At 42.6% G+C, this 27,622-nt stretch overlaps 1 protein-coding gene across 3 annotated transcripts in view; it reads left to right on the top strand.

Moving 5' to 3' along the window:
- The window catches only part of LOC126175344 (BTB/POZ domain-containing protein 1-like), a 633,855-nt gene that overhangs the window by 151,409 nt on the left and 454,824 nt on the right, over nucleotides 1-27,622 (top strand). Inside the window, exon 1 of one of the 3 annotated variants that reach the window (XM_049922069.1) lies at nucleotides 5,550-5,610. The exons of 1 other annotated variant lie outside the window; for it this stretch is intronic. The gene's annotated coding sequence lies outside the window, so the exon portion shown is untranslated. Of the gene's footprint in view, nucleotides 1-5,549; nucleotides 5,611-6,288; nucleotides 6,341-27,622 lie in introns of those variants that run through there. One more of the 3 variants, XM_049922072.1, reaches the window with a different exon arrangement.

The following is a 27,622-nucleotide window of genomic DNA, read 5'->3' as shown; positions in this document are numbered from 1 at the left end:
GTGGCGCTCGGTCTGCAATTACTGACAGTGGCGACACGCGGGTCCGACATGTACTAACGGACCGCGGCCGATTTAAAGCTACCACCTAGCAAGTGTGGTGTCTGGCGGTGACACCACAGAATGTACATGATTGCTGGGAGTGGTGGCCACGAGAACGTACGATCGCAAGAAGACCGAGCTCCGGACGGACACGCGGGGCTACCGAGAGGGAAGACCATCGTGTTCGGCGTATGATTCTGGCGCATCGTACTTCATCCGCAGCTGCAATTTGAGCACCAGTTGGCACTACAATGACACAACTAACTCCAAAAAATCGGTTACTTCAAGGATAGCTCCGAGGCAGACACACTGTAGCGTGTGTTCCACTGACACCAAACCACCACTATTTGCGACTTCAGTGGTGTCAAGCGAGAGCTCAGTAGTGTCGAACTCTCACTCGTTGGACAGTAGGTTGTGTTTTTGATGAAAGCTGTTGCTGCTTCGGTGGCAATGATGCCTGTGGTGTGTTGGTTAGAAGGAGACTAGTGCAGGACCTGCAACTATCCTGTCTGTGTGCTAGACAGACTGGACCTACATCTGCAGTTATGGTCTGAGGTGCGATTTCGTATGACAACAGGAGCACTCTCACGGATATTCTACGCACCCTGAATTCAAATTTGTACGTCAGTCAGGCAGTTAGATCTGTCATGCTACAGCATTTCAGGGGCCGTTTTCCAACAGGATAACGCTTGCCCACATACCGCTGTTGTATTCCAACATGCTCTACAGAGTGTCGTTATGTTGCCTTGCCATACTCGATCACCAGATCTGTCTCCAACCGAGCACACATGGGATATCATCGGACGATAACTACCGCGTCATCCAGACACAGCGTTAAGGCCCGTCCACACGCAACGATCTGTCTGCGCAAATGTCTGCGCACATCACATCTGCGTAGACAGATCGTTGCGTGTGGACAGAAGATTTGCACCAACCTGAGGTGTGTGCAAACCTGGAAGTTGGAGTTGGAGGTTTAAGCAAAACCTCTCAAATCTGTGGGTTCAAATCACATCTGCGCAGACAAGTTGGAGCGTGTGGACAGGAGATCGCCGCAAATCTGGCACGAAACAGCTGTTTGCTCGGTCTAGTGTTTGTATTTGTGCGCATAGGGCACTAAAATGACTGATACTCGTCAGTGTTCTAAAGAGTTTGTAAGTGAATTCATTGAAATATATAGAAACTACCCATGTCTGTGGAAGATTAAAAGTAAAGAATATAGTGCCCAAGACAAAAAGACAGCAGCATACAATGCTCTAATTGAAAAATTGCGGGCAGTTGACGCCTCGGCAAACAGAGCAACGGTAATAAAAAAATAAAAAATTCGTTGCGAACTGGCGAAATTATTTGCAGATGGATGTCGAAACTTATAATTATCTCTTAAAGCTTGTAACCCCTCATATTATGAGAAAAAAATACTTGTATGAGAAGGGCAATTTCTCCTCATAAACGGCTGGCGTAACATTAAGATTCCTAGCAACAGGAAGGAGCTACAAGGATTTGGAATTTTCAACTTCAATATCGAAACAAGCGTTGAGTAAAATAATACCCAACACATGTGAAGCTATTTACGCTGTCCTGAAGAATGAGTTCATGAAGGCAAGTCAAGTAAATTAAGTCTGTCAGCGAACTGTTTACCGAAAAGAGTTATCCAAAGTTCAGAAATCTAGAAGATCTGGTGTAAGAGTAGATCAAGTATACCAGCCAACGTTATGGTATTTTGATCTGCTTGGCTTTCTTAGTGATCAAGAAACGCCAAGACCAAGCAGGAGTACAACTGAAGATGAAAATGGAGTGTCAATGTGCGAGGAAATAGAACACGAGGTAATGTAAAACAAAACAGGTTCGCCCTGCAACTCTCGCAGTAAATGTACGTGAGAAAACTGCTTTCGCTTTAGCAGCCACTGTCTTCACCATTTTGACCGCCTTCTCTGTTTCCTGCCGTTGGTCTGAATGTTTTTTGCAACACAAGCTGCGAACACAGACCACAACAGAACTTCCTCCATTTCTATATTTCAAAATAACTGAATTAAGTTTTTGACGTTTACGGGGAGCGTAGTCGCTTGCCACTGATATTTCTTTTCTACACCGACAGATGGCGGGCGAGTAGTGGATTGGGGTTTGTGTCGTGCGAACACACCACATTTGCAACGATCTTTTGCATGTACAGACATCTGCGCCAATGTCTGCGCAGACGGATCGTTACGTGTGGACCGGGCTTTAACCATAGCTGTATTGACTGATGAAGTGCAACAGACATGGATGATCAACTGACAAACTCACATCCGGCGTCTGTTCAACACAAGGCATGTACGTTTGCATGCCTGCATTCAATACTCTGGCGGTTAAACAGGTTACGAATCAATCAGCATTTCACAGTTGCCTAGGCACATCCTCGCGCTTACATTATCCTGTGATCTTATAATGTTAGTGACTTATACAGGGTGGTCCATTGATAGTGACCGGGCCAAATATCTCACGAAATAAGCATCAAACGAAAAAACTACAAAGAACGAAACTCGTCTAGCTTGAAGGGGGAAACCAGATGGCACTATGGTTGGCCCGCTATATGGCGCTGCCATAGGTCAAGCGGATATCAACTGTTTTTTTTTTAAATGGGATCCCCCATTTTATTACATATTCGTGTAGTACGTAAAAAAATATGAATGTTTTAGTTGGACCACTTTTTTCGCTTTGTGATAGATGGCGCTGTAATAGTCACAAACGTATAAGTACGTGGTATCACGTAACATTCCGCCAGTGGGGACGGTATTTGCTTCGTGATACATCACCCGTGTCAAAATGGACCGTTTACCAACTGCGGAAAAGGTTGATATCGTGCTGATGTATGGCTATTGTGGACAAAATGCTCAACGGGCGTGTGCTATGTATGCTGCTCGGTATCCTGGACGACATCATCCAAGTGTCCGGACCGTTCGCCAGATAGTTACGTTATTTAAGGAAACAGGAAGTGTTCAGCCACATGTGAAACTCAATCACGACCTGCAACAAATGATGATGCCTAAGTAACTGTTTTATCTGCTGTCGCGGCTAAGCCACACATCAGTAGCACACAAATTGCGCGAGAATCTCGAATCTCAAAAACGTTGGTGTTGAGAACATCGATTGCACCCGTACTACCATATTTCTATGCAGCAGTAATTGCATGGCGACGACTTTGAACATCGTGTACAGTTCTGCCACTGGGCACAAGAGAAATTACGGGACGATGACAGATTTTTTGCACGCGTTCTATTTAGCGACGAAGCGTCATTCACCAACAGCGGTAACGTAAACCAGCATAATATGCACTGCTGGACAACGGAAAATCCACTATGGCTGCAACAAGTGGAACATCAGTGACCTTGGCGGGTTAATGTATGGTGCGGCATTATGGGAGGAAGGATAATTGGCCCCCATTTTATCCATGACAATCTAAACGGTGCATTGTATGCTAATTTCCTACGTAATGTTCTACCGATGTTACCACAAGATGTTTCACTGCATGACAGAATGGCGATGTACCTCCAACATGATGGATGTCCGGCACATAGCTCGCGTGCGGTTGAAGCGGTATTGAATAGCATATTTCACGACAGGTGGATTGGTCGTCGATGCACCAGACCATAGCCCGCATGTTCACCGGATCTGACGTCCCCGGATTTCTTTCTGTGGTGAAAGTTGAAGGATATTTGCTATCGTGATCCACCAACAACGCCTGACAACATGCTTCAGCCCATTGTTAATACATGTGCAACATTACGGAAGGCGAACTACTCACTGTTGAGAGGGATTTCGTTACACGTATTGCCAAATGCATTGAGGTTGACGGACATCATTTTGAGCATTTATTGCATTAATGTGGTATTTACAGGTAATCACGCTGTAACAGCATGCGTCCTCAGAAATGATAAGTTCACAAAGGTACAGGTATCACATTGGAACAACCGAAATAAAATGTTCAAACGTACCTACGTTCTGTTTTTTAATTTAAAAAACCTACCTGTTATAGACTGTTCGTCTAAAATTGTGAGCCATATGTTTGTGACTATTACAGTGTCATCTATCATAAAGCGAAAAAAGTGGTCCAAGTAAAACATTCATATTTCTTTACGTACTACAAGATTATGTAACAAAAAAATTGGGGGTTCCTATTAAAAAAAAAACGCAGTTGATATCCGTTTGATCTATGGCAGCGCCATGTAGCGGGCCAACCATAGCGCCATCTGGTTTCTCCCTTAAAGCTAGACGAGTTTCGTTCTTTGTAGTTTTTTTCGTTTGACGCTTATTTCGTGAGATATTTGGCCCGGTCACGAGCAATGGACAACCCTGTGTACGTTAACGGAATAAATGTACTCCGGAAACTTCATTACTCTACATTAATTACTTTTGGTGTTGCAATTTTTTTCCGTCAATATATTTTTGCTAAGTCATTAAGTAAATATACCGGGTGATCAAAATGTCAGTGTAAAATGAAAACTTAATAAACCACGGAATAATGTAGATAGAGAGGTAAAAACTGACACTCATGCTTGGAATGACATGGGGTTTTATTAGAACAAAAAAAAAAGTATTGCTGGACGCGTGAAAGATCTCTTTCGCGCGTCGTTTGGTGATGACCCTGTGCTCAGTCGCCACTTTCGTCATGCTTGGCCATGCCAGGTCCCGAGACCTGAGTCCGTGCGATTATTGGATTTGGGGTTACCTGAAGTCGCAAGTGTATCGTGATCGACCGACATCCCTAGGGATGCTGAAAGACAACATACGACGTCAATGCCACACCATAACTCCGGACATGCTTTACAGTGCTGTTCACAACATTATTCCTCGACTACAGCTATTGCTGAGGAATGATAGTGGACATATTGAGCATTTCCTGTAAAGAACATCATCTTTGCTTTGTGTTACTTTGTCATGCTAATTATTGCTACTATGATCAGATGAAGCGCCATCTGTCGGACATTTTTTAAACTTCTATATTTTTTTGGTTCTAATAAAACCCCATGTCATTCCAAGCATGTGTGTCAATTTGTACCTCTCCATCTACAGTATTCCGTGATTTATTCAGTTTTCACATTTATACTGACTTTTTGATCACCCGGTAGATGAAATCGGTGATGACGAACAGACGCAGTCCACTCATCAGAGAGTTTCATTTTAAGTTGTACACAATCGACCTGCCAGATATGAGCGGAATCGGTGGGCCGTGTCTCAAGCCTTCCCCTCGTGAGTGATGCACCTGCGAGGAAGCTCGACAGCTCGCTTGACCTACTTAGCGGAGAGGCAATGCGACCCGCGAGCGCGCGGGCAGCCGTTGCTGCCTCGCTGCCGACGTAAACAGTGGCTCGCAGCCCTTCCGGTAGGCTGACCGCCGCGGCGAGGGGTCGCCCGAGTATCGATTACGGCGTCGCGGCGTCGCGTGGCGTCCCACCCCCGGCGGCGGCGCCAGCGTCGGAGGTGGAGGTGGAGGCGGCGGCGGTGGTGGGGGCTGCGTGTCCGGCGCCTCCGCCGCACTCGAGCCGCGGCGCCGCAGCCCGACGGTCGCTCCGGCGCAGCTCCCGCCAGCCTCTACAGGTACGTGCGCTGCTCGCCGCTCGCAGCTGGCCGGCGCGCCGCACTGGGAGCTGCGCTGCCGCTCCACCTCGTCTGCAGACCTCTGTTCCACACTCGAAGAATTTTATTCGTGAGGCTCGGCACGGCAGGCCGGCTACCGCACGCGACGGCAGCGGACGCGGCAGGCGGGCACAGGTCCTGCGCGGTGCGCGGCCGGCATTAGCACACAATGCGGGCGGCCACGCCTTCCGCTCAGCTGGCGGCCTGGCCCGGACAGCGCCGGCGAGCAGCGGCGCCTGGCGTCTCCGCAAAGTGGCCGACACGGCGCCGGCACGCGGCACAGAGCGCACGGTACACGCCGCCGGCTGCGAACGGCGCGCGCCGCCGGAACTGTCGCAACCGTTGCCGCACACACCCCGTCGCGTTTTCCCTTTCGATTGTGCTCCCACGTTTAATTCCAGCCTCGAAACACTCGTAGGCTCTGTGCTTTGGACGCGTTTACACAGTCGTTTTGACACCCACTCGCTTTCGGTGACGATCTCCGCGTGCTGCGTACACTTCCTCGCTTCGCGTGTGGCTTCAGTTGTTGTACGAACGGTTCGCAGTGTCGTCTTTGGATGCTATTACAGCGAGTTTCTGTGGCAGCTTCTCTGACAACTTGATAAGGAATTCCGTCTACTGCCTTTGTACAATTTTTATTGTCTCCGTGTACATTTGCAAGCAATAGCTTCATCATCGGGGCTTCCTATTGGTATGTAAGAACCCTTCATGGGAATGCGAACACTCCAAAAAGGCATATATATATATATATATATCAATTTTGTTGTTTCCTTTTGTTTCTGACTGCAGTGACATCCTCAGATACGCGTTTCTGGTGTGGTGACATCATAAATAAAAATTCCTATCTGTAGTACATACATTACGATGCGTTATCTAGCTATAAAGAACAGACCTTACAACTGAATTTTAACATAACAACTCCATGCTATCGTGGCTTCGATTTGCAGTTCAAATGGCTCTGAGTACTATGCGACTTAACTCCTGAGGTCATCAGTCGCCTAGAACATAGAACTAATTAAACCTAACTAACCTAAGGGCATCACACACATCCATGCCCCAGGCAGGATTCGAACCTGCGATCGCAGCGGTCGCTCGGTTCCAGACTGTAGCGCCTAGAACAGCACGGCCACTCCGGCCGGCGATTTGCAGTTACAACCACTTTTATTGATACAGTTAACCGCCTCTTAGCAAGCCCTTATAATTTTAATTAATATTGTGTTTATACTGGTAGCTGGTGAGGAGGAAAGTTAGTTTGTTAAATGATCTCATTCATAAGCAGCCATATCACAGTCATCACAGTCGCTCAAGAAAGTTATAATTAAGCTTTACTTGTTTAATCAGAATCGGACGATGACTCTCCTTGTCCACAGTCTCGATGATTCGAAGCGATCTGCAATCCTGTGTAAATGAAATGTCTTAATTTTCTTGCGTTGCGTAGTCAGTCGGGAAACCTCAGATCAAGCGGAAAGTTTGCTTTGGTAGAGTTTAATTATCCGATGAAATAATGGAGCTCTTGGATCTAATAATTGCCGGTTCGTTTCCAATTCATCGGAAGTTCCCTTCTGATTACCAACGAAACGACACCTCCGTGCAAATTTCCAATTAGAGAATACATACATAATGAAATTCCTTACACACCTTTGATGTGAATGCTCAGTATATATTTTCTTGAGTAGCATACAATATATTTTCAATCTCTTTCTTCCAGTAATCTCGATAGAAAAATTACAATTATTCAGTGCAGCTGTTCGGCACGGAGAAGATCCTAGAAGTCCCCTCAACACACCAGAGAGAATATTACGAAGAGTAATTATGCGCTCATGGAATAGTAATAGTAGTGTACTACTTTGCGCATCGATTCTGAGAGTGTATAGATGGTCAAGTAGGAAACGTAATTCACTTTTAGAATTGTGCAGTGATAATTAGTAGAATATAGAGGTATTACACCCTCTGTAGCGGCGCCAGTACCTTTCTCTAATTACAGCGAAGTGGACAGGTTTTACTATCAGCGAAAACACTCCTTGATGCCAAAATTTGTGATAAGTTTTATTCTCAGTACAAAAGAACACAATAACTACTGTACAGGTAAAACATACCTACAAAAGCCCTGATTTCTTGGAATCGTACGTACTTCTTCTTTAAGTGCATCGTCCTCCATGATCAGCAGCGAGACCTGCTGTTTTTCCATGGCTTTTCTGACCGCCGTTTCTGTGCTCAGTCCATCCACTGACTTAAGTTCTTTAGCCAGGATAATCTTATACGTCGTGGACCAAGTCTGCCTTGAAGTATTAGTTGCAACAGGTGGTAGTTGTTGTTGCGCATTATGTGCCCAAAGTATTCGCGTTATCTTTTTTTGGTGGTAATGAAAATTTCTAAATCTGTGTTCATACGCTGCAGTAGTGATACATTTGTAACTTTATCTGTACGTGGTATTTTTAATGTTTCCGCCTCCTTAGTTGAGTAGCCAGCGCGTCTGACTGCCATGCAGCGGGCCCGGGTTCGATTCCCGGCCGGCTCGGCGATTTTCTCCGCTCGGTAACTGAATGTTGTGTTGCCTTCATCATCGTTCCAGTATCATCGCTACGCAAGTGGTCCAATGTGGTGTCACGTGGAGAGACCAATCTCTTATCTACAACTATGATAGGTGTCAACAACTCAGTTGCATAGAGTAGTATACTAAGTAGAATCGAAGTAGCTGAGTGCAACGTGTTATGCTTATGTCACGAATAGTCAGAACTTTCTTCATTCCTCTGAAAAGAACTTCTTGACTATTCACTTCTTCTGAGAATTTCTTGAGAGAACTCGCAGTTATCGTTGATTTGACACCGCAAGTACTTATATGGCACAATTCCTTCGATCTTACCATTAACGAGTACAATAGTTCCATGGAAGTGAGATGGCTGGACATCTCGTTTAAACGTAAGGTCAAGGTTATATTCTCTTCGGCAGCACTGTTTAGTAGTTCTTGTAGATCCTCACCCTGATTGCAAGCGAGATAGTGTATATGGGAACAACAAAAGTGTTACAAAGGCTGTAGACGAAATTTATTATTATGTTTTTCATTTACTTCACTCACTCGTTTTTCCTGAAATGACCACTGTAGCTACAATGGAAAAAAAAATTCGTTAGTGACCATATTATTCCGAATGACGTTATTTTCGAGGTGCACTGTTATTAAATGTGTTCATTTTCGACCGTTCACACGTGTACGGCGTCTTCTCAAGAGAAGCTAACATGCATTTATGTACTTCATAGTGTGCTGTTAAGGCAATTTCAGAGTGGCACAATAGTCAAAATCGTGCGAATCTCTTTGTGACGTTTCCCTTTTGGTGACAAACTTCATAAGCTACGCAAGCTTTCTTGCTTTGCGTGTGTTTTCAGTTGTTTGAATAGTACGGAGCTTCGAATTTTGGCCGCGATTACCTAGAGCTTTTCAGACACTTTCTCTTTCGGTCATAAACTACTAGTCTATGCACGATTCTCAATTTGCGAATGGCTTGAGCTACTGTTTCAACTCTCTTCGGGAGTTTTGGCCATATTATTGCAAACCACAATATTTTCCGCCTGGACCTTTATTATTAAATTCCTTATTCACGGTGCCCTCTTATGAGGAATGAACCCAACCATTGATGCGCTTCATACTGTGTTATCATGGCTCCTTGATAGTGGCACAATAATCAACATCGCAATCGTAAACAAATACGTTGAACACCAGTCCAGGTCTCATTTCCAAAACACTGCAGGGCTGTGAATACAAGTAAACGTAAAATAATTTTACTGGAAATTTATTTGCGCAAGATACGAGAGGTTGTATCTACGTAAGTGTGTACCGAGTTGCAAGGAAAGCGAAAAATAAGATCATAAAATTGTCTCCAACTTACAGAGACGTTCTGCACGGCCTTTTTGGAACCTAAAAATTGAAATTTTGTTCTACTAATCGTTTCTAAGTACGAGGATCACTCAAACCAGCAATTATTAAAAATGCTGATGTGCAACATTTTGCTCAATTATTTACAATTTACACGTTATGGCCATTACTTACGTCTCGGATGATTACCATGTATGACATGCTACTTAAAGCAATCACTTAAAAGTCTCATCGAGAAGAGAGTGTGTTAGATCTTCCAATTATTATTAGTTGATACTAAGCGTTACGTTTTAGAATCCATCATTTTCTGTGGAATTAAAGCCCCGTTTTTCAGAATCGTATTTAGTCAGTTCTTGCATGTTTAAAGTACGGTTTTGAATTCGTCTATGTCCGTATGTAAACAAATATCTGAGCAAAAAGAGTACATCAACTAAAACGGGGACGTTATTTCTGATAGGTGGAGGGTCCTATATGAAGTTATGTCCATCGTGCTAACTACGTATTCTCATAAAATGATTTTGAAAACGAACGTTCTGAAAGCGGTTCCATTGTTAATGTGTTGATAGCTTTGAGTTGCATCATGTCCCTTGATAGAAACTGACACCAGGTGTTACTTTCGATGGCTGTTGCTGGATGAGTTTCGCATAATCTTTTCATTGTGCTTTATGCGGTCACGGTTTCACTTTCAGCCTCTAGAGAAGCAGTAGGAACCGAGTTTGTTCCACGCACTATTTACTATTTCGGCTTAAGATGTACCATATTATTTCTTTTACTTGCAATGTGCAGAAGGACTGTCATGAGTGACTACTGGAGGAATCTAATTTATAGAGAATAGAGCTGAAGTACTTTCGAAGAGACAGCGTTAGTTTATTTCATGTTGAGTATTATTCCCACGACAATAACCTTCATTCATTTGCCACTGATGACATTCCTCCTTCCAAGACATTACACAATCATTATTTCGTTAAGTCTGCTGCGAATAAATTCTACTTCAGATATCCATTTTCTTTTTGGCCTGCGCATTGACCAAATAAAATATATCTGATAGAATAGTCTCTTAAGAACATCACTAGCGTTCAGCATCCGTAGCACTCCTATCCATGTTTCGTTGAAATGTTCGGTATAAATTATATCACCGATAGTACTAAACTAAAACTATAACAGAAACATGTTGGTGGGTAGAAAAAGCTGAAGTAGTAGCTAGGAATTTCTATTCCTTTCTAGATAAAATTATTCCTATTACTTGCTGTCCTACGTGGTGATTCGGACATTGTCTTAACGCTCGCCGCTGTTTGCGTTGATCACTCACAAATTAATTCGCATTATTGGAAGGAAGGACGATATCAACGTTATTGATTATCTCATTTGTACCAGTAAGAGCGAACCGGCATTTGCTAGCAAAAGGAAGAAAGGTAAGGATTTAACGTCCCGTCGAGGATGACGCCATTAATGATGGATCATGAATTACAATAGGACAAGGATGAGAGAAGAAATCAAGTGTGTCCTTCTCAAAGGCAGATATCGTTAAAAGACAGATATCGTTAAAACATTGAAAACCTAAATCTGGATCTTCAGATGGAGATTTGTACGCCATTCCTAGATGCGACTGCAGTGCCGTGACCATTGCGCGATCTGGGATTAGTTTGTTTACGAATTTATTCTACCTACGACGATAAACATAAATCAAATAGACTCGACATGGAGTACAGGCTAACCCTGCACCACACGTCTTATGTGATAGCGTTTGCACCAGCTTGCTATGTTTGATTAAACAAACATACAGCGTCATTTTGTCGACTGAAACGTGGGCGATACTCCCTCTTGCATGTACTGCCCATGTTATCGCAGTTTGGCGTATCCGTGCCACAAGGGTTCGACGATCATTTACGGTTTTTTTAAATTTTTAAATCGTGTATGTCTTGCTTACATTCTCTTCTAGAAAGTATGTTACCACTGTTCTCTCTAATAACTGTTAGGTACATTAAACTTAAGAGCTGGCACAGAAAACGTCTAAATAGTCTTTTATGTCGTAAAGAAGCTGAGAGTTGCCGTCGCTATAAAACGTTTCCTAAAAAACAGTATACTGGCTACAAGAACGGTGTCGCACTGTTAACTTTCTCATTTTACTCACGCGCTGAAACGTCAAGAAAATTACGACGAATTATTCCACTGGGATTAAATGTGTTGTCGGTAACATGTATGAGTTAATCTGGCGAACAAATTATTATTTTTTAATCTGTGTTGCGTGATTTCTGGTATCTGTTTTGTAACGCTGCGTTCTTTTCGTGGAGTCGGCTACGAACCCATTTATTTATTCCTATGAAAGGAAATTTCCTACCAGCTGAATTTTTTATTTTTTTATGTTTATCTCATGTATGTAAAATGGTTCAAATGGCTCTGAGCACTATGGGACTTAACAGCTATGGTCATCAGTCCCCTAGAACTTAGAACTACTTAAACCTAACGACAGCACACAACACCCAGCCATCACGAGGCAGAGAAAATCCCTGACCCCGCCGGGAATCGAACCCGGGAACCCGGGCGTGGGAAGCGAGAACGCTACCGCACGACCACGAGATGCGGGCTCATGTATGTACAGGCGACTTCAAGACAATACTGTCTACTCTTCATTTACCAGTTAGGCATGCTTAATGTGTCGAATGCCGTAAGTACCGTAACTTGTTCCGTCAAGGGAGGCGCCCATAATTCGTCTGCCACACAGTTTGGTGAGTCACGTCAAATGCCCTCCACTCTGACACAGTGTTGATTTCCTTTAGAATAAAGACATTTCCTTTATTTGGGGATACGCTTTTCCGATTATTTACTACTAACTGTGTTTTCAGTGCCTCCCTTCTTCCCATATTTACGTGGAAATCTACAATGAATCGTACATCCCAACCAAACGAAGAAAACAAAACCAAGGAAACAATGAACGTGGTGTACATGGAGATAAATTGGCACTAGATATCATTTAGTGTGACATAAATTGAGAATACAAACTATAATGCACTTTTGTTCAACATGAAACTAGGTTTGATTTCGTGCGAGTACGGCTCGCACAACAGTGTCAATTAAGTCATATGCAGTTTTTCCTCTTTTTTTTTGGTTTGTTTTGAGATGAGCGATTTATGTTCCTCATCCTGTATTATTATTATTTTCGATTATTCCCTTTTAAGACAGCGATTGAACTTGAGTAGTCATGATTTCTTCTTCTTTCTTCGTTCTTCCCAAATTCTCTTCATACGTTCACTGTGTTCTCTCTTGCGTTCTTCCGACCATCTTTTTCCCGTTGTGTTCTCTGTATGTTCCTGTTTAAATGTATGTTTCTTTATGATGCTTCTAAACTGTTCTCTATTTTTTATGTTGTCTTTTGTGATCCCCAGTACTTTAATGTCTTGTTCTGTTTCAGTGATTCACTTCGTCTTGGTTTTGCTCTTATTTACTGTCTCAAAGATTTGCCTTGTGAGCTTGCTTTTATTCATCCTGCTGATATGTCCATAAAATTTCATCCTTCTCTTTCTAGTAGTGTCTGTTATTGTTTCTGTGTCTTTGTAAATCTCTCTAGTTGGTCTCTTCATCCAAATTTCTTCCCGAAACACTGGTCCATATATTTTCCTCAGAATTTTTCTTTCCTGCTTTTCAGTCTCTCTGATCTTCGTATGACCATGAATCACTGTAGTTTCTGCAGCATAAAGTGCTTCTGGTAGTGGTCAGCGTCTGTTCACCTAGTTGGTGCGGCTGCTCCATGCTCTTCTTGATCTCAACAATCAAGTCGTAAACATGTGACCTTCGTAGAAGACCACCAGAAAACAAATTTCAACTTGAATAAGCATGATGGAACAAAAGGAAAGAAATCCACTACCCCAGGCATCAGTCTCTAGACTGAATCTTTCTGGTCATCGGATTCTCGGGGACCAGGAACGTCGTGCGCAGAAGAGTCGGAGCTTCTCACCCTGTATATGTTTTATAATACTTATACGGATTCTTAAGTCTATTTGCCTGTCCATCTAACAATCAGCCTAACATTTTCCAGGCACTTAACTGTGAAATACAGAATAGTCGGACAGATTTAGATGTTTCATTATATTCAATTAATTCTAGAAGCCTTTTGACTACTATATGTGGTTTTCTGTCATTTTATTATAATAAATCATACCTAAAACAGATTATATCCGTATCAGGCACACTAAAAAGTGTATAAAAACAACCAAATACGGAGTTTAACGCAGTATAGCGTTCTGCTAAGTTCTGCTTGTGGTGACACAAACCCGATGATGCATCTCATTGGCCACATTCATTTCCACGAGACAAAAATCCGACGTGGCAGATCCTCCTTTCAGCCTTCGCATTGTAATGGAACGTGGAAATCCACGCTGTGACTTCACCAGCTCCTCGTCCACCAACGTTTTCACGTCGCTTGAGAGGACGCTTTTAGCGATCTCGGATGCACAGGCAGACTGACGAGAAATGTTTAGACTCACCGCTTGTCAGTAACTTGTCTCGTTGAGTCGACGGATCTGAAACGAGTTGCAGCAGATCACGAATGAGCAGATACTATTTATCGCCATCAAGGTCAGTATTCTATCTATCAGACCGAAAACGTCTTGTCGAATTAAACACATGTCAAACTACCTTCGACCCAGAAAGTTATTTCAGGTGACTTTCTACCGTCCTCTGTGTTAATCTTGGGCGACATCCAAGTTTCTTCTCGACTACTACAACAGCGAATACGAGCAACAAGCGTTTTGCTTCAGCTAAGCTTAAACCTTCCAATGCTATCATGCGTGACACTTTGCAGTGACAGCGTGTAGAATAAGTTAGATACATACTAAAGCCGCCGCTGACAACTCGGTTTAACGTGATGCCAAACACGCAAAATAAAATGAAGTGAGGACCGGAGTAAATGAAGCCTTCTCCTTTTAAAGTTAATCATAGTCAATATTCACTCTTCTGGCTACCTACAGGGGAAGATGTAGATTTCTAACATATTATTTCTTCACCTGTGGAAAACCAGTAGCGACAATTTAAAAAGAAGAATAGCAGTAAGAACAAGCCTATGGCTGAAATATTGTCGGGACGAGAAGAAGATAGTATTACATTTTAAAGGCACAGCTATGCTTTTAATTAATAGAGGAAACAGCCGCTTCCATGTTCAGTAGCTTGTCTCATTAATGCCTCAATAATGAAACCAAAAAAAGATATAAGTAACAATAATCTTCGTCATGGACTAATCTGGTGTCATAATAGTGATGACAGGAAAAAGACAGCTGTAGGCATTAGAAGACCACCAAATTGGATGTAGTTATTTACACTCGAAGGCCGCGATACGAAAAATAATCAAACACTTGGACATTGTTATTAGAAAAACACGTAGACCAGAACGTCTGTGGATTGAGCATACCATACTACGCACATATTCTACATCTGACTGGGATTGTTACGTGACTTTCGTATTACGCTTTTTCCTTACATTTTGTGGGTCAACCGAAACTATAGTGCTGCACGCACTTTTCATGTTCATACATAATTATTTATTAGTATCAGCAACGGTGAATAAATGTTGCTATGGTTGCAAATCGAAATAGTCAAACGAGGAAAAGTTAGTTGTCGCAGGTACAAAAGTGTAATTCTAGAAAGAGACGATGTGGTGAAATTATTGACAATAAGCGTGCCGGCCGGGGTGGCCGTGCGGTTCTAGGCGCTACAGTCTGGAACTGCTCGACCGCTACGGTCGCAGGTTCGAATCCTGCCTCGGGCATGGATGTGTGTGATGTCCTTAAGTTAGTTAGGTTTAAGTAGTTCTAAGTTCTAGGGGACTGATGACCTCAGAAGTTAAGTCCCATAGTGCTCAGAGCCATTTAAACCAATAAGTGTAATAAAGATATTATTTCGTAGGTCTAATTTACTACTGTATGGTTATATGTTTATGAGACGAGTGTTAGATAACTTCGGTATTGTTTGCTGTCAACCAATACGTTGAAAGTACACACAGCTCCAGCAATCTTCACTTCCAGATAATATTTATTACGACAGATTGAGTTGTTATCTTCCGGTTACATGGGCCTCCAACACGTTTTGCTTATTTTTAAGTACTCACTATAGTAAGCCATAGTTCTCGTACGTAGGTCACGTACGATGAGTGTGTACGATTAATCATTTAGTTCCCGAAAAATGAAGGTAAATTAAACATATTGTACCAAAAACAAAAAAAAGCAAAAAACAAAAAACAGAAGAATTCGTTCCTAAACGTATTTCAGTGTGTGGCAAATCGCTAATTTTTTCGGAAGATTTTCATTTTGTCACAGAAGGAAGCCATTTCACAATGTCACTGCAACATAATTTACGAAAATGGAGACTCGTAAATACGGTGAAGTGCAATAGCAAACGAAAAAAAATAGCGGTGGATCTTTTACTCTAACAATAATAATGATAATAATAATAATAGCGACATATGAGCTTTGACGCTGACTATGCGATTTACTCCAGCATTTTTCCTTCAATGTTTTGAGTCACATTCATCCTAGATATCAAGTACACAACGTTAAGATGCCTATAAAACGCGTTAAAAAGTCCACGTTATTTTGAACTGTACCTGTGTGTACTATCAATGTAATAGCGTTCAAAATCTGCAGAGTGCGCGTGAGCAAACCTTACTTCACAGCATAGTTCCTTGACTTTTTGTTCTGTACACTTGAATGCTCACTCCGTAGATTTTCTAATATTGCGTTTACCCTACTAATGACATTTAAGTTGAAAGAATCGTCAGATACTGGGAAGATCCTGTTTATTCTGCGTCGCCTGTCTAGTCTGCGAAATGACAGACAGTCGTCTGTCATTTCAACATAATTACTTTTTGACTTGCAGCACATCAGTAAAATGTCGGCCTATATTAATTAATATTGTTGCTCTGTTTTCTTCGTTTATCCATTGCGCTTTCTACAATTATTTAGATAAGTGGCATAGGAAAGGACAACACGACAACAACAAATAGTGCAGTACGAAAGAAGACGATCAATATATCATTCGACAATGTACGGCTTCATTTGTATATTTATTACAACTCAAAAAAATTGATCAGAATTTCGAACCGTTTTGGTACGATCGATTTTCATACGTAATATTGGACTTCTCTTATACACAGGGCGTCCCAGGAGGAATGGTCGATAATCAACGCTGTGACAGAAACGATCATTCGAAGCACTTTAGAGCATATTAGAGCCCATATTCACTTTTTTTTTTTTTTCGTCCAAACTACCTCCTCTCAAAATACGGAAAGCAAGGAGCCTGCAGTACAAGAGATATGTTTCACAGTATCGAAGAAGAAGAAGTGCTTTTAGTTCTTAAGCTGTGTATTTTAGAATCCATGTTTGCTGGACGTTTTTGCTTCGAACGATGGTTCCTGTCATATCTCTGAATACTGACAATTCCTCCTGGTACACACTGTATTTTGCATCAATGATAAGACGACTTTGTCACAAAATGATTTATTGATAAATTTTGAGTTTGCAGCTTTTGTAATTGTTTTTAATAGCGCGCAAGGAAAATATGAGCGATGTGGCTGAAGAAGACAGCGTGCGTCACGAGGGACAGACAGCGACGCCTCCCACTTAGAGGGTGTTTTCTGTTAAGATCAGTTTTCTTATCGCTAATACTCTTTGCTTGCCAGCTACGATACTTGAGCACGCTTCTGTGAAACGTACAAGTCTTTCAGACAATCTGAATCGCTCTATAATACTGTTAAACTCCTGCAGAAAGCTTCAGATTAGATTAGATTAATACTTGTTCAATAGATCATGAATACGACACTTCGTAATGATGTGGAATGTGGAATGTGTCTAGTTAATAAAAGGTGTCTGTACAAGATATTAATTACACAAAATATTATATATATATATATATATATATATATATATATATATATATGTGTGTGTGTGTGTGTGTGTGTGTGTGTGTGTGTGTGTGTGTGTGTGTGTGTATGTGAGGGTTGGGGATATTACCCACTTACTATATCCAAAAATTCACCTAATGAATAGAAGGAGTTGCCATTCAGAAATTCTTTTAATTTCCTTTTAAATGCTATATGGCTATCTGTCAGACTTTTGTGGCAGCATAAGTTACCCCACTCTCAGCCAAAGCTAGATTTAACCTTGAGTAGTGAAGATCATCCTTTCTCCTAGTGTTATAGCCATGTACACTGCTATTACTTTTTAATTCATCCGGATTCTTAATAACAAATTTGATAAGTGAATATATATATTGTGAGGCTACAATGAAGATCCCTAGCTCTTTAAATAAGTGTCTGCAGGATGATCTTTGATGAGTTCCAGCAACTATTACACGCTTTTGTGCAATGAACACTCTTTTACTCAATGATGAGTTACCCTAGAATATGATGCCATAAGAAAGCAGAGAATGGAAATAGGTGTGGTAAGCTAATTTACTGAGATTTATATTGCAAAAATTTGCAATGACCCTAACAGCATAAGTAGTTGAATTCAAACGTTTCAGCAGATCTTCAGTGTTTTTTTTTCCATTTCAACCCCTCATCAATGCATAGACCTAGAAATTTTGAATATTCAACCTTAGCTACAGATTTCCGATCAAAATCTATATTTATTAATGGTGTCATTCCATTTACTGTGTGGAACTGTATATACTGTGTTTTGTCAATGTCTAATGAGAGCCCATTTGCAGAGAACCACTTACTGATTTTCTGAAAAACATCGTTTACAGTTTCATCAGTTAATTCTTTTCTGTTGGGTGTGAAAGCTATACTTGTGTCATCGGCAAAAAGCTCCAGCTTTGCATCTTCATGAATACAGAATGGCAAGTCATTAATGTATATTAAGATCAGCAGAGGACCCAAGACCGAACCTTGCGGCACCCCATTCTTGATTGTTCCCCAGTTTGAGAAATCACCTGTTTTTTTCTGTTTTTTTTTTTGCATATAATGTAAACTGCTTATTTCAACTTTCTGCACTCTTCAGTTTAGGTTTGATTTAAACCATTTGAGCGCTGTCCCTTTCATACCATAGTACTAGAGCTTATCTAGAAGTATTCCATGACTTACACAATCAAAAGCCTTTGAGCGATCACAAAAAATCCCAACGGGTGACTTCCGGTTACTCAGAGCATTTTATATTTCATTAGTGAAAGTATATATAGCATTTTCTGTTGAAAAAACTTCCTGGAAACCAAACTGACATTTTGTGATACAGATTGACTGAGATTTTTTTCTGTTTCTGCGAAGATTCCATGCGTTATTTCTCTGAATATCTTGTCGAAATGTGAGAACGTCTGTTGCTGCAATTATTTATAGCAACCATCCCATTCTCATTTTCATGTTGAAACGAAACAGAAATTCGGACACCAGACGCAATCGGGCTTTTAATTGAATTCAGTGGCGACAACATGAAATTTTTGCCAGACCTTGACGCGAACCCGGAATTTACGCTTCAGAGTGGGCAGGGCTCGAAACGCGAGGCCTGGTCACACCTCCACCGAGTATATGGGGCACAGAAAAGTGAGAGACACAGCAATCAACAGAAGTGGAAGGCTTTGTTGTTGTTTATTTATTTTTGTTTCTTTTGTTTTGGTTTTTACTATTATTAGGAAGTTATTTGGAACAGGTATCATCCACACGGGAAAAAATGACTGGGGAAAGGGAAAGAATAATACATAAAATCCACGTATTTACGTCGCGCTCTCACATCCGCGGAATTTGGTGGTAGAATCGATCATAGGCGGCTTAAACTCAGACATCGACGGGGTGGGGGTTGTAGGTGCCCTCAGTTCCAGGGACTCCCTAACTATGTGGAGATCTAACAAAGACACCTCGAAGATAGTTGCAAATAATGTTCGGTAATGTGGCGTATGTTCGAGCACTGCATTTGCTGTTTCGTAAACAGGACCAGAAGTGGAGGCGAGGTTTTGGTTCCTCGCATCGGCTGTTCGAGCACGTTGCCCGTCCAACCCAAATTCCAAATTTCTCACACACTACTTATGCAGTGTCCCCTGTCCACCGCAGTCATTGCTCGCAGCCTCACGCTGATATCCACAAGACGTCGGGAGAAGAGTGCATCCGCACGGAAACGATCTTAATTGCCGCCGAGGCGTATATGGTTATACAGGGTGTTAGGGGTATAAGAGGAGATGTTTCTGTTGATGACTGAGGACAAGGTACTGAACAACAATGCATCGGTATTTACTTCATTTGTAGAATAATAATTACAGCTATTACGAGTAGCATGTTCTTAAGTTGGTTAGTGTCTCCAAGTACGCGTGACCCAGGAAAGCCATTAATATTGATTTTCTACTGGACAGCAGGTCGGGTATTGAAGTAAGGATGTGTAGAAACGAAACTTATAGTCTGCACTAACAGGGATCGTCCACTCGGTGGTGCATTTACGACCTTGCAGAAAACATCAGTCAGTAAATAATGTGATGCGTTTGAGGTAAGACTGTTCGACGCAAAGTAAAAATGACTTACGCTGGAGTGGGTACATATTAAGGTACCAGTGTCCACAATATCTGTACCTATATCATCTATATGTGCTATACCTGTTCTTTCAGAGATGTCAGAAAGAACAAGCACCACACATATATAAATTCTCATTTTCATAGTTTATAGTCCCATTCGACACAGTAATTGTTACTGTATGAACGGAATTTCACTTACCCTGTAAGTGTGGAGGATTTGACTAACAGAACCGTGACTCGTTTTAAATTCAAGAATCTGTATTGATGTTCCCACCATTCAAATTATAAGGTTATCTTCTAGACATTTTGGAGACGCTTGTGGGCGAATATGGGGCTGGTATGTTACCTCGATAGGATCCGTTTCTACATAAGGGGACTGGCGTAATAGTTAGTTATTCCTCATTAAACAGCACCTTTAACAATATTTGGGCTGATTAGCGACTTCCGAGACGAATTAATCAAGAACGCGAGTGCGACTGACGACATTTAACTGGATAAAGTCGTCATTTATTCTCACACAACTACGATCAGGGATCTCATAAACCACACAAAACTCAGCGATGTTCATTCTATATCATGCTGGTTGAAGTACGTGTCTCTGTGTGGGGAAAAAAAAAGAAAAACTTGGAAATGGGCATAAAGTTGTTGCGATAACGTCTACTTGTGATAGTTGTGGCATGAGATCATGACAGTTATAAACACGCCGAGACCTATCGAATATTAATAGTTCCTCCATTGTTGTCGTCATACTATGCGCGAAAATAAACTCATGTAAATGAAGTAAATCCGATGACGCTACAATGCACATCGGAGTAATTGTCGAAGAAGATTTTACATTTTTGAAGGAAAAGACTGTGTTCCAAAACTATATAAATGTCAGAATAATATTGATAGCATTACAAAAAAATTATGTTACTAAATGAATTTTCTATTTTAAATTTTACTGAAATGTGAGACCCTGTGATGGAATTAAAATTATAGGGTAATAGAAATCATTCGACACTATATAACGTGTGATTTGTATAATGAATGATCATTTCGCTCATAGTGATGGAAATTCGTTTAATCTGGGAACGAGATAAACGTCAACATCAGAAACTTCAGATTGGCTATGTGTGGGAGAATACAATACTCGTAAATATGATATTGCTGTTGCAAGGACAAACTGAAAGTTAAAACAATGAGCCGGTAGAGAAGAGAGGAAATGTGACAAGCTAGAGATTAAAGTTTTTCCATGTTAGAAGTTACTTCGTTTATGCGCTTTATTATGATGGAAAGGTGAATATAAAAAAATCCGCCTTCGGTAGTTTGAGTGATGCCGGCACGGTAGCTCAGCGTGTTCGGTCAGAGGGTTAGCTGTCATCTGTAATACAGAAAAACTGAGTGGATGGATCAATAACGAACTACAACGGGCGTCAGGGGACGTTCGCTACGAACAATTTCAACGAACTATAACGAACAAAATGAGATTTAAAAAAAAAGAGGTCAGCGCAACAGAATGTCAAACCTAAGGGCCCGTGTTCGGTTCCCTGCTGGGTCGGAGATTTTCTCCGCTCAGGGACTGATTGTTGTGTTGTCCTACTCATCATCATTTCATCCCCATCGACGCGCAAGTCGCCGAATTCGTGTCAAATCGAAAGAGTTTCACCCGGCGAACGGTCTACTCGACGGGAGGCCCTAGTCACACGACACTTAAGTTTTTAATATAAAAAAAATAATTTAAGTTTAGTGAAGAGTTATAAAACTGTGAATTACTAAAGAAAACGTTGTTATGATATCCACAAGTAGCGCTTACTTATGAACGTAAATACAAGAGTAACTGAGACTAAGCCGAAAGCATATATGGTTTCATCATCGTTATATGATCTGATTTGTAGTGATTCAGCTTTCCATGACGCTTTACAAGGATACCATGGTATTTGCATTTCGCTTTTTTATAACAAGAAATGGCATTCCACAAGTAACACGTATTATGCACTAAAATGAAATATAATAGTCAACCAAGCAGATCCAGCTGAAGAGGACCGGGCTACTTTCAGCCGTGATACACGACGCTAAATAAAAATCACAGAGTGACTGGTGCGGTCTTGTTAGGATATTCCCAGAGTTCTGTCATTCAACGCTGTGAATAACTGTTTAAAGCCCCAACTAGGCTAACGTCAGCGAGAACAAGAAAATTCGACATGTGGAATGTAAACGTACCACCCAGGAAGCGTGTTAGGCAAGGGAGGAGTGGAACCGTTTATCGTCGAGATAAGCAGAGTTCATTGTAACCAGTCAGAAGGAACAGGCCGGTAGGGAGACGCGTGGCCACGCCGGCGACGGCGACGGAAGACGTACAACTGCGCGCGGTCGGGCCGGCTCATTAGCCAGCCTGCCGGCTCTCCTGTTGAGTCCACCGCAGCACCGCGGGCAACACGAGGCCCCATTTGTTCTTCAGGACAAACGGCAGGAGGCTCTTTTTTTAATTTTAATTCGGGAGGCGTTCGCTGTCATATTCTCGGCGCGCTCAAGCCAATTAATTTAAAAAAATAACGGTAAGTCTGGGGACCATCCAGCAGTCGTTAGAAGCACCTTCTTTTAAATTTTAAGCCTTTTAATTTATCGTCACATCGTAAAATAAATACATAAATGATTTGGCGGACAGGTTGAGCGTCAATCTGCGCCTGTTTTCTGATGGTACTGTGGTGTACCGGAAGATGTCGGCGTTGAGTGGCTACAGCAGGATACAAGACAATATATTCTAGCTGGTGTGAAAAATGGCAGCTGGCTCTAAACGTAGAAAAATATAAGTTAATGCAGTTAATTTTAACTAGACTCCGGATAGGGCACTGTCTTTTTAGCCATCGACATCTCTTAAGTGGCGATTCTCCCCCGCTTTGTCCCCACTGCTCTCAACTCCGGACGGTGAGACACCTTTTACTTCAGTGCCCCTATTTTACTCTGCTACGCGCCCGTCTACAGCTGTCACCTGATATATCTTCCATTTTAGCAGATGACATGCGCTCAGCCGATCGCGTCCTCGAGTTTATCAGTGTCAGTGAGATGACGTCGGTCATGTGAAGCTCTTTTTGGGGAAAACAACCCCCCTACTATAATGGTTTTCTAAGCTTTCCTTCTGTTTTTTAGTTTCCCCACTTTTTGAGTTTCGTTCCCATTGCTGCTGATTTCCAATTTGGTTTTCTTTTACCGTTCCCTAAGCCACAGACCTGGCGCTAATGACCGTAGCAGTTTTGCGCCCTACAACCGTAACAAAAAGAAAAAAAAAAAAAAAAAAAAGACACAAGTCAGGTTCATTAAATACGATGGGCGTTCTATAAACTTTTTTTTTTGAAAGCGGGTTGGTTTTACTCATGATTCCAATACACCATATTATGACCCACTCTTTTGGCTACAAAGGCCTGTAATCCGCGTGATACCACTTCACTGGTCAACGTCGGAGCCAACGTCTTGCTGCATCAATAACCTCACCATCATCAACGTACTGCTTCCCGCGGAGTGAATCCTTCATTGGACCAAACCGATGGAAGCCGGAGGGTGCGAGATCCAGGCTGTAGGGTGGATGAGGAAAAACAGTCCAACGAAGCTTTGTGAGCTCCTCTAGGGTGCGCAGACTTCTGTGAGGCCTTGCATTGTCATGGAGAGAAGTTCGTTTGCATTAGTTTTGTGTTGAAGAACAACTCAAGTCATTTCTTCAGTTTCCTGAAGGTGTCATAATTCACGTCAGAGTTGACCGTAGCACCATGAGGGAGGACATCAAAAGAATAACAGCTTCACAGTGCCTGAAGACGGTCGCCGTGGCTTTACCAGCTGAGAGTGAGGCTCTGAATTTTTTCCTCAGAGGAGAAATGGTGTGTCGCCACTCCATGGATTGACGGTTTGTTTACGTTTCGAAGTGATGAACCCATGTTTGATCGCCTGTAACGCTGTTCGACAGCAAAATTTTCACGATCAGCTTCGTGATGCTCAAGCAATTCCGCCCAGATGACCCTTTATTACTGTTTTAGGTCTTCCTTTAGCCAGGAAACCAGCGAGCACATACCTTTGAGTACCCCAACTGATGGACGAGTGTGTCAGAACTACCATTAGATACGTCCAATTGTGCAGCGAGATGTCTGAGTGTGATGCGTCGATCACCTCGAATGAGAGTGTCCGCACGTCCCAACATTGCAGTAATCACAGCTGTGTGCGGCTGGTCGGCACGTGGGAGATCGGAGAGGTTTGCGTGACCTTGTTGCGGTAATGGCAGAAGCTTCACGCAACGAGTCACTGTGCTTTTGTTCACTGCCAGGTCTCCGTAGACATTTTACAGGCGCCGATGTATATCTGCAGTCTTCTGGTTTTCCGTCAAAAGAAACTCAATGAGGCTCTGTGCTTGCAACGCACCTCCATTACAGACGCCTCTGAAGGCTACGTATAGTACCACCACCTATTGGAACTGCATGAAACTACAGTGGCTGAAGAGAGACTATTCCACGATATCCCAAAACAAGTTCCGCATTTTTTTCAACCGAAACTGGCAAAGAAAAAATATATGGCATTACTTGATCAATGCACCGCGTATCTACGTTTAACGTTAGAAAGCGATATGAAATGGAACGAGCGTGTAAGGATTTTCGTGGGTAAGATGCGTGGTCGACTTCGGATTGCTGGGGGAGTGGCTCACCTGTGAAGGAGATCGCATTCTTGAGTACTGCTCGAGTGTCTAGGATCACCACCAGATCAGTTTAAAGGAAGACATGGAAACAATTCAGAGGCGGGCTGCTAGATTTGTCAGAGGTTCGATCAGCACGCAAGTGCTACAGAGATGGTTCGGGAACTCAAATGAGAGCCCCTGTAGGGCAGGAGACGTTGTTTTCGAGGAACACGGTTGAGAAAATTTAGAGAACCTGCATCTGAAGCTGACTGCAGAACGATCCGACTGCCACCAATGTACACGGTGACCCAAATGTTCCTTAACTCTTGAAAATGCAATAATTCAGGGAAAATGAAAATGAGCGTTTGGAGTCATTGGCCGGGAGGCCCCTTGCGGGACAGGTCCGGCCGCCTTGTTGCGGGTCTTATTACATTCGACGTCTCATTGGGCGACCTGCGCGCCGGATGGGGATGAAGTGATGATGAAAACAGCACAACACTCAGTACCTGAGTGGAGAAAATCCCCGAACCAGCCGGGAATCGAACCCGGGCCCGTAGGACGGCAATCCGTCAAAGTGACCACTCAGATATCGGGGCGGACATTCAGGGAATAATATAGGTAGAGAGGTAAAAGTTGACACACATGCCTGAAATGAAGTGGGGTTTTACTGAACAAAAATGAGTGCAAAAACTGGCAACAAAAGGCACTGGGCAGCAACACGTCAGTGACTCTGCATGAGAATCGTGCATAAAATGAACTGTAGTAAGAGATTCAGTCAGGTTATCCCTAGCGTGGCTGATGAACATCTGCTGGAAGGTACGACTTTTATGCTGAATGACGCTCCATCCCATAATGCTACACTTGGGAAAGCTCTCTTGCGCACATCGTTTGTTGAGGATCGCTTGCTGAGCCGCCGTGCCCATCATGCTTGGTCTCCCGGGACAGCAGAGATCCATCTGTGTGATTATTGGTTGTGGAGGTAGCTGAAGTCGGAAGACTACCGCGATCCTCCGACCGCGTTAGGAATGTTAAAAGAAAAGGTGCGATGGCAATTTCTCACTATACCTACAGTGCTATTCAAAACAAAGTCCTTAGACTGCAGCGATTGTTGATAAATGACGGCCGGCTTGCTGAGCATTTATTATTGTTATGCTAATTCTTGGTTTTGCATCATATGAAGCGCCGTCTGCTGTCCATGTTGTGCAGTTTTTTGGCTCCAGTAAAACCCCACGTCATTTCAAGCAATTGTATCAATTTTTACCTCTCTGCCTGATTATTCCGTGAAGTATTGAAGTTTTAAATGTTAATGGGATTTTGGGTCACCCTGTACATTTCGCGTAAGGACCACGGACACAAGATAAATTAGGGATCGTACCGAAGCTTGTAGACAGCTTATAGACAGTCGTTTTGCTGTCGCACTGCTTGCGAGTGGAACAGGGAGGAAAATGATTAGTGGCGGTACAACACACCCTCCGCCGTGGACCGTACTGTGGCTTGCAATTTATGTATGTAGATGTTGATGCAGCTGTAGTATTGGAAATGTAATATATTATTCGTTATTCTTCATCTCTATGTACTAACATTCTCGGAAAACCATTGAAGTGCATGACAGAAGATACTTATCACTGAAAACTGGTTAGGATTTCTACCTACTCCAATTGCTCAAGGAGAGCGGGAACAACGACTGATTAAAGGTCTCAGGGCCGGCCGCGGTGGCCTAGCGGTTCTGGCGCTGCAGTCCGGATCCGCGGGACTGCTACGGTCGCAGGTTCGAATCCTGCCTCGGGCATGGGTGTGTGTGATGTCCTTAGGTTAGTTAGGTTTAAATATTCTAAGTTCTAGGGGACTTATGACCTAAGATGTTGAGTCCCATAGCGCTCGGAGCCATTTGAGCCAAAGGTCTCAGGGCACTCTGTAATTAGCGAGGAAGTATAGTAAGGGGAGTTGCGATGACGTCATGCACTTGAAGCCAATGTCCGGCATGTTAGTAGGGCCAAACATTGGCTTATGGTGGAAGGGTATTGGTAAAAAATGCCAGCTTGCCCCATTTACAGGTGTACTAATCGTTCTGATTATAATCTGAAGTGTAAAGGAATCGTACTGCATTCATAAGTGTACTCACTCAAGCGATATTTTCTTTATAAACACGAATTTTAGTTGTGCTGGTTACTTTTTGTGTAGTGGTTTCATTTCCATCATTTGACTTTAAACTTCCCATCAGTACAACTCGACCAGCACCAAAATATGTTCTCAGCATTTTGGGAAGTGCACATACACAGAATATTGGTTATTAAGGAAAATGCTGGTTTATAATAGTAACCTTTTCACATCTCATACTTCGCTTCTTGGCTATTCGAAACACGTATTAAAAAAGAAAGTGACAATAATGTGGCCAAATGCGTTGTGTAACTGGATGCCTTTATGACCAGAAAAACGTCTGAGAATGTCTTTCTGACGCTGTGTTACTCACGAAAGCACTGTAATATTTACAGTTTAAAACTACTGTTGTATTAATACGACAGACATCAAGAACAGAAAGCAGTTGTCAACAGTAATCTACTAATGCTTAGCGGCTACTAATATGGCGGCGCGAGCTTCAACGTTAAGCGTGTGGTGGCAGCTCCCCTTATTATACGTCGACGGTAATTAGCTTACTCTTACCTTCGCGGTCCTTTAGGGAGCGGTAGATACGGGGCTGAAGCATGCCAGGCAGCACTCCTGCCTAGCGCTCCGAGAGTTGAGGGCTGACGACGAACAGGAAAATCAAGGCTGCAGCGGACGCCGCTATGCCGAGACCGCTTTGTCTGGCGCCAAGCGGTTTTCTGACAACACTACTTGAGCTAAACTAGATCTGCGTTTCGTATTAGGAATACGAGTACTATGGCGTCTACGTACTTGTCCAAAAAATAAAAAGTGGAAAAGCCACATCCTTTGATGTCGGATGGGAATGGTTCAAATGGCTCTGAGCACTATGGGACTCAACTGCTGTG

Source organism: Schistocerca cancellata, chromosome 3 (genome assembly GCF_023864275.1).
Source record: "Schistocerca cancellata isolate TAMUIC-IGC-003103 chromosome 3, iqSchCanc2.1, whole genome shotgun sequence".
NCBI lineage: Eukaryota > Metazoa > Arthropoda > Insecta > Orthoptera > Acrididae > Schistocerca > Schistocerca cancellata.
The sequence above is the reverse complement of the archived record's forward strand: the minus strand, read 5'-3'. Positions and strand labels throughout refer to the sequence as shown.